At 43.4% G+C, this 8,538-nt stretch overlaps 1 long non-coding RNA gene across 1 annotated transcript; it reads left to right on the plus strand.

The window, feature by feature from the left end:
- The first annotated feature begins 5,549 nt into the window (after window positions 1-5,549).
- LOC143925505 (uncharacterized) lies at window positions 5,550-7,905 on the plus strand. Its single transcript, XR_013262015.1, has 3 exons — window positions 5,550-5,801; window positions 6,035-6,134; window positions 7,654-7,905. It is a non-coding gene; the product is annotated as an uncharacterized LOC143925505 (long non-coding RNA).
- Window positions 7,906-8,538: the final 633 nt, after the last annotated feature.

The raw sequence follows: 8,538 nt of genomic DNA on the forward strand, positions 1-8,538 counted from the left end.
TACTCCCTTTATGGCTCATATCTTTTTTCAACAAGTAAACAGCAAACAGGGTGAATAAGTGATTGCAGTGGCTAACCTATTCAACTCTAGTGACTAAAATAAGAGCCTATATTTAATAGAATAACAAAAATATCCTAGAAGTCAGCCTCTCTACTTCCCTTACAGTCTCTGAAGCAAGTGGATGTTTTGTAAGAAAAGCCCAGTATGTATCATAATAATAATTATTTTGCATGCTCACGCAAATACTCAAAATTCTGAGCAAAGGCTAACCTCAAGATGTATATTAGCATGCATGTGCAAACATATTTGTGTGCACACTAAGCAGTGTATGTATAGACAAATATGCATCCTAAGCACTGGCATTGGTGTCAAATGCCTATTTAAGCGGAATTGTGAAATTAACAGATTGCTAAGTGGTTTTTAACCAGTTCCTGCTTTATCTGTGCCCTGACCTGCTACATTTGCTATCCTGTGCACAATCTGGCTTGTCTTTGACTTGTCTTAGGATTCCTTGCTACCTGTTGGGACCTTGGCTTGTACCCTGACTTTGTCTCTGCCTTATGTTTCTTACTTTCCTTCCTAGCTGCGAACTGACTTTGGCTTGTTCATGGATAATAAGAGAACAAGAACGGAGGGATTTTAACGGTGCAACAGGTTATTCATATTTAGTCACATACTATTGCCAAAAAGTTGTTTTTATATTAAATATTTATTGAAAACGAGATTAAAATTAATTTCCATGCATTCCATGAAATGTACAGACAATAAAAACATTGGTGGTCATAAACAGTAATGGACAACAGTATTTTTTTGAAAAACACACACTATGCCGACATGTTTTGCAAAAATTTTGCTTCCTCAGGGGATGTGCAAATATTCCAGCATAAGGCCGCGTACACACGGGCGGACTGTTCGCCCAACTTTGTCCGCTGAACAGTGTTTCAGCGGACAGTCCGCTCTTGTGTGGGCTTCAGCGGACAGTTTCAGCGGACTGTTTGACGAACAAAGTCTTACGGAATTTCCGTAAAACTGTTCGCTGAAACTTGGTTTCAGCGGACAGTCCGCCCGTGTGTGTGCCGGTCCACTGTACTTTCGAAATGAGCGGACTGTTCCCGCCTGGAGAAAAGTCTGCTCATTTCGAGCGTGTCTCCAGGTAGGCGGGGCCCGCGAAGGAGACGTCGCGGGCTCCGCCGCCTGGTATGGACTTAAAGGGGAACTCCAACGGCGAAAAAAATTGGCGTGGGGGTCCCCCCAAAGTCCACAACAGACCCTTGTCCGAGCACGCTACCCGGCCGGCCAGGAAAGGGGGGCGAGCGAGCGCGCCCCCCCTCTCCTGAGCCGTACCAGGCCGCGTGCCCTCAACATGGCGCGGTGGCCCGGCAGAAGAACCGAAGAAGGGGACAAGACCCCCGAAGTCGGGAGAAGAGGCCGGCGGCGGGGAGGAAGAAAGCCGGACTCCTCCGCTAGCAAAAGAGCTACAAGAAGATAGCGGAGGAGTCCGGCGAGAAGACCCCCGAAGACGGAAGACCCCCGGAGCTGTGCAATAAAATATTTTATCTCGTGTGTTGTGGTTTTTTTTGGGTACTTTTATTTTACAGGTGAATGGGTAGGGGTACATTGTACCCCATACTCATTCACATAGGGTGGGGGGCCGGTATCCGGGGGCCCCCTTATTAAAGGGGGCTCCCGGATTCTGATAAGCCCCCCGCCCGCAGACCCCGACAACCAATGGCCAGGGTTGTCGGGACGAGGCCCTTGTCCTCATCAACATGGGGACAAGGTGCTTTGGGGTGGGGGGGCCGCGCGGCCCCCCCTTCCCCAAGGCACCCCCCATGTTGAGGGCACGCGGCCTGGTACGGCTCAGGAGAGGGGGGCGCGCTCTCTCGCCCCCCTTTCCTGGCCGGCCGGGTAGCGTGCTCGGACAAGGGTCTGTTGTGGACTTTGGGGGGACCCCCACGCCGTTTTTTTTCGGCGTTGGAGTTCCCCTTTAAGTTCATTCCAGGCGGCGGAGCACGCAACGTCTCCGTCGCGGGCCCCGCCTACCTTGACACGCGCTCGAAATGAGCGGACTGTCCTCCTCGTGTGTGGGCGAGTCCGTTCATTTCAAAAGTTGCGCGGACTTATTACGACGAACTTAGTTTGCCGTATTAGTCCGCTCAAAAAGTGCCGTGTGTGGGCGTGTTCGTTCATTCAAAAGTTTGAGCGGACTGTTTGACGAACTTAGTTTCGGCAGACAGTCCGCCCGTGTGTACGCCGCCTAAGAAGTTCTAAATTAGACAAAAAATTTCATGGTTACAATCAAATTAACATAAGAATAAATAAGCAATTATGTAAAAAGAACGCACTGATCAAGAGCACCAACTTGGATGGCGGACAAAAATGGACCCCAAAGACACAAAACCCACCTTCAAACACTGTGCAGATGATTAAACAGTTGTATGATCCACCTCACAAGTTGCCTGTTGCTGAAGTAAACCGTAGAGGGCTAAAAGTCCAACATAAGAACTAATAAAAGGGACAAAAAATCAATAATGAATATAAATAGGAAGATAAACTCTCAGAAAGAGAAGCACAGAGAGTATCTCGTTTGCTTATAAAAAAGAGAGAATAAGGTTGCCTCAATGCAACCAATGGGGATAACAATCCTCCCAATATTTTGGATATAAAAAAATAATAACGATATCCATTACTTCCATAAAATCAGAAAAATAGATCGCATGAGGGTATCAATCGCATACAGTGAGCTCAATCCGTATCAATAAACCATGAACAGATACTGGAAAAAAAAGGAAAAAGGACAAATAATACTGGATGGAACACTGAAGTGAAGAAATGATAAAAATATATATAATGAAGAAAAAAAAGGGTGAGTCCAACCGAAGACAAAAATATATCAACAGTGAGCCAAAAATTAATAAAGATGTAAAGCTGTAATAATTAAGACAAATAGACGGTGCAGTACATGCACAGTTGTAACAATGAAAAGGTGCTTAATGCAGGATGGAAGAATCGTATGAAACGGTGAAGGGCCAAACAAACACTCACCCAAGGGAGATGATGTAAAACTACATAGGTGAAGCGTCATATCCCCAGGCAATAAGCTGCGAGGACTGACGAACAGAAGCCAGCTTTTATAAGCCCTGCCACCGAGCTGGCGTCTGACATCATCGGCTCGGTGCAGACAAGTAGGCGCTAGTGTGCATGCTCCTGCAAAGGGAAGGGCTCGGAGCCTACAATCCCCACAATTCCCGGGCCGCATGGGGAAAGGGGAAGTAAACACAAGTGGCACCGCAGTTGCGCAGAGGAAACCGCGCCATCCACCGGGACCTCAGATTGAAAACCCGGCATGACCCATAGGGAATGAGGGGAAAATAGGAGATATGGATGGAAATTTATGGCCAATCCGGTCATCAGATCCAAGCCGCCCCTACCAGGAGGATCGCTGCGCTAAGAGCGGCAACGGCACATTCTATGCCATTGCCCCGGGAGTCCGTACAGTTGACAATGGCACAGGAGACAAGGAGGCAGATGGCCGTCAAACCTTACATGGCAAAATATACCACCATATACATACCATATAGTGGTGCTCACAAGACGTGCATTTTCCAAAATAAGTGAACAACATAATCATAAGGAAACAACACAAACTAAACAATATAAATTAAATATTATATTCAAAATACTCTGAACATAACAAAGTATGAACTATAAATCATTAGAAAAAAGAAATAATTGAAAAAAAAGCCAAATTTTATATAGTTTTTTCTTCTTCAAACTGTAATTTTTCCCTTCTCTCCCACCATCAGAAATTACATGCGGCCAAGCAGAGAAGCATAGGATACGTCGCAGGGTCAAAGAAAGGACTTAAAACTAAGGCTTTCATTGAAGCTGGGAAAAACAGTAGCTTTGAGATTAAAGATCCATTGAGCTTCTAATTGAAGCAAAGTACGATCCGCGCTACCACCTCTAGAATCTAGGGGGACATGTTCCAAAGCAAAAAATGTGATAAATGTAGGGTTAAATGCATGAAAAAGGCCAACATGTCGGCTGGTGTCCATTTTTTTTCTTTTTTATGGGTTTTATGTGATCTCTAATTCTGACACAGAATTGTCACTTTGTTTTTCCCACATAGAAGCCACCGCAAAGACAATGTGCCAAGTAAATAACACCACGTGTCTGGCAGGTGACTCTATGTTTGATGTTATGCCATTTACCATTAAGAAATCTAAATCTAGAGTGAGAATCCACATAACAGCATATATCACAATAACCACACAGAAAAGTACCATTGTTGACTTCTCTAGCACTAGAATTGATTTTTTCAAAGTGACTGTGCACTAATTTGTCTTTTAGGGATGGAACTCTTTTAAATGTGACTTCAGGAAAATGCTTAATATATTTACTGGCGATTGGATCAGCCAGTAATAGTGGCCAAAATCTATGCAAAATGTGTTTAAACTCCTTGTGTTGGTTTGAATAGCGAGTGATGACTCTAAGCCCTTGTACACACGGTCGGACATTCCGACAACCAAATCCGTCGGATTTTGTCCGACGGATTTTGTCCGAAACTGTTGCATACACACAGTCGGACAAAGTTGTCAGAAAATCCGATCGTACTTAATGTGATGACGTTATTTCTTTAGGACGGGACTATGTTCAGGCTAGTAGCCAATAGCTTTGGTCTAGGAATTTGATCTGAGCATGCGTGGCACTTTGTCCGATCGGAATTCTCTACACATGATCGGACAAAGTCCGATCAGATTATGTTGTCGGAAAATTTTATAGCCCAGCTGGAAAATTTGGTCCGTCAGATACTCCGACGAAAACAGTCCGATGGAGCCCACACACTGTCGGATTATCCGACAACACGGTCCTATCGGACATTGTCCATCGGAATGTCCGACCATGTGTACAAGGGCTAACAGATTCGCATGTGCTTAAACGTCCGGTAGAAAAAATAAGAGACAGTCTATTCTTAGACTTAACTCGATTATAAGCTCGTTTTAGACATTTATGACTATAACCCCTTTTTTTTATCTCAAATATAAATCTCTCACTGCTAATTGAAAATTGGATTCCTTACTGCAGTTTCGCTTTCGTATTGACTATAAGGGATACTATTGACGAGTGGAGTGGGATGAAAGCTACTAGCATGCAAAATTGTGTTCCCTGCAGAGGGCTTTCTATACAGGGAAGAGTTGAGTTTGCCATCACTGTCCAAAGAAATCATCAAATCTAAAAAGTTCACTTGTATTTGACTAAAATGCATTGTGAATTTCAAATTAAAATTATTAGTTGAAATTAGACCTAAAAATTGGTCCAATTCTGCTTCGGTACCTGACCAGAAAAAGAAAACGTCATCAATATAACGAAACCAAGAGATGATCTTATCCAAAAATGTTGGTCTTTCTCAGGGCTTATCTTTGGCAGGGCTTATAAAAGCCGGCGTCTGTTCGTCAGTCCTCACGGCTTATTGCCTGAGGATATGACGCTTCGCCTGTGTAGTTTTACATCATCTCCCTTGGGTGAGTGTTTGTTTGGCTCTTCACCGTTTCATACGATTCTCCCATCCTGCATTAAGCACCTTTTCATTGTTACAACTGTGCATGTACTGCACCATCTATTTGTTTTAATTATTACAGCTTTACATCTTTATTCATTTTTGGCTCACCCTTTTTTTTCTTCTTCATTATATATATTTTTATCATTTCTTCACTTCAGTGTTCCATCCAGTATTATTTGTCCTTTTTCCTTTTTTTCCAGTATCGGTTCATGGTTTATTGATACGGATTGAGCTCACTGTAAGTGATTGATACCCTCATGTGATCTATTTTTCAGATTTTATGTAAGTAATGGATATTGTTATTATTTTTTTATATCCAAAATATTGGGAGGATTGTTATCCCCATTGGTTGCATTGAGGCAACCTTATTCTCTCTTTTTTATAAGCGAACAAAATAATCTCTGTGCTTCTCTTTCTGAGTGTTTATCTTCCTATTTATATTCATTATAGATTTTTTGTCCCTTTTATTAGTTCTTATGTTGGACTTTTAGCCCTCTACGGTTTACTTCAGCAACAGGCAACTTGTGAGGTGGATCATACAACTGTTTAATCATCTGCACAGTGTTTGAAGGTGGGTTTTGTGTCTTTGGGGTTCATTTTTGTCCGCCATCCAAGTTGATGCTCTTGGTCAGTGCATTCTTTTTGCATAATTGCTTATTTATTCTCATGTTAATTTGATTGTAACCATGTAATTTTTTGTCTAATTTAGAACTTCTTATGCTGGAATATTTGCACATCCCCTGAGGAAGCAATAATTTTTGCGAAACATGTCAGGATAGTGTGTGTTTTAAAAAAAAATACTGTTGTCCAGTACTGTTTATGACCACCAATGTTTTTATTGTCTGTACATTTCATGGAATGCATGGAAATTAATTTTAATCTCGTTTTCAATAAATATTTAATATAAAAACAACTTTTTGGCAATAGTATGTGACTAAATATGAATAACCTTTTGCCCCGTTAAAATCACTCCATTCTTGTTCTCTTATTATCCATGAAAAATTATTTTGGGATGTGGTGCCTATTTTTGTGGGTGCTTGCTATGCTATGTTGAACCATCTCTAATCTCTATTGACTTTGGCTTGTATTCTGACTCTTCCTGATGTTCCTGTAACTCACTGCCAAATTGTTGATGACCTTTTGACTTGTGCCCTCTTCTTCAGGCGTCATAATGTTTTGGCCTCTGGTCCTTGTCTGGTGTCTGGTGATCCACAGTCACAGGCCCTGGTCCCCATCAACATGGGGACAAGGTGTTTTGGGGGGTACCCCAAAGCACCCTCCCCATGTTGAGGGTATGTGGCCTGGTATGGTTCAGGAGGGGGGGGCGCTCTCTCATCCCCCCTCTTTTCCTGCAGCCTGCCAGGTTCAGTTTTTTCGGGAGCAGTGATTTTAATAATGCTTAAAGTGAAACAATAAAAGTGTAATATTACTTTAAATTTCGTACCTGGGGGGTGTCTATGGTATCCCTGTAAAGTGGTGCATGTGTCTCGTGTTTAGAAAAGTCTGACAGCAAATTAAATTTCTAAAGAAAAAAAGTAATTTAAAACTATTCGCGGCTATAATGAGTTGTCGGTCCGGCAATACACATAAAGGTTAATTGATAAAAATGGCATGGGATTTCCCCACAGGGGAACCCCAAACCAATTTCTTTTTTTAAAAATGTGGTGGTCCCCCTCAAAATCTATACCAGACCCTTATCCAAGCATGCAACCTGGCAGGCTGAGGGAAAAGAGGGGGTACGAGAGAGCGCCCCCCCTCCTGAACCGTACCAGGCCACATGCCCTCAACATTGGGAGGGTGCTTTGGGGTAGCGCCCAAAGCACCTTGTCCCCATGTTGATGGGGAGAAGGGCCTCATCCCTACAACCCTTGCCCGGTGGTTGTGGGGGTCTGCGGGGGGCTTATCGGAATCTGGAAGCCCCCTTTAACAAGGGGACCCCCGGATCCCGGCTGCCCCCTGTGTAATTTGGTAATGGTGTACAAATGTACCCCTACCATTTCACAAAAAAAGTATCAAAAATGTTAAAAAAGACAAGAGACGGTTTTTCACAATTCCTTTATTAATTTCTTCTTCTTTTCCCGCTTCTTCAGAGAAGCAGAGAAGAAGAAGCCGGAGGAAGATGCCAGACAAGAATACCAGAGGAAGAAGCGGAGGAAGAAGAAAATGGAGGAAGAAGAAGAACACCGAAGGAAGACCAGAAGAAAGAAGATGGAAGAAGAAGCGGGGAAAGAAGAAGAGATTAATAAAGGAATTGTCAAAAAACGTCTCTTGTCTTTTTTTAAATTTTTGATACTTTTTTTGTGAAATGGTAGGGGTATATTTGTACCCCATTACTAATTCACATGGGGGCAGGATCTGGGGGTCCCCTTGTAAAAGGGGGCTTCCAGATTCTGATAAGCCCCCTGCCTGCAGACCCCCAAACCCGATGGCAAGGGTTGTGGGGATGAGGCCCTTCTCCCATCAACATGGGGACAAGGTGCTTTGGGGGGCTACCCCAAAGCACCCTCCCAATGTTGAGGGCATGTGGCCTGGTATGGTTCAGGAGGGGGGCGCTCTCTTGTCCCCCCTCTTTTCCTGCAGCCTGCCAGGTTGCGTGCTCAGATAAGGGTCTGGTATGGATTTTGAGGAGGACGCCCACACCATTTTTTTTTTTTTTGGCGTGGGGATCCCCTTAATATCCATACCAGACCTAAAGGGCCTGATATGGAATTTGGGGGGACCCCCACATATATATTTTTAAAATTTTGGTTCGGGGTTCCCCTGTGGGGAAATCCCATGCCGTTTTTATCAATGAACTTTTATGTGTATTGCTGGACCGACAACTCATTATAGCCGCGAGTAGTTTTAAATTACTTTTTTCCTTTAGAAATGTAATTTTGCTGTCAGACTGTTCTAAACACGGGAAGCATGCACCAATTTACAAGCATACTACAGACACCCCCCAGGTATGAAATTTAAAGGAATATGACATTTTT

The sequence above is a fragment of the Lithobates pipiens genome, unplaced genomic scaffold (genome assembly GCF_037356315.1).
Source record: "Lithobates pipiens isolate NorthernLeopardFrog02 unplaced genomic scaffold, aLitPip1_a1.2 Scaffold_22, whole genome shotgun sequence".
Lineage (NCBI taxonomy): Eukaryota > Metazoa > Chordata > Amphibia > Anura > Ranidae > Lithobates > Lithobates pipiens.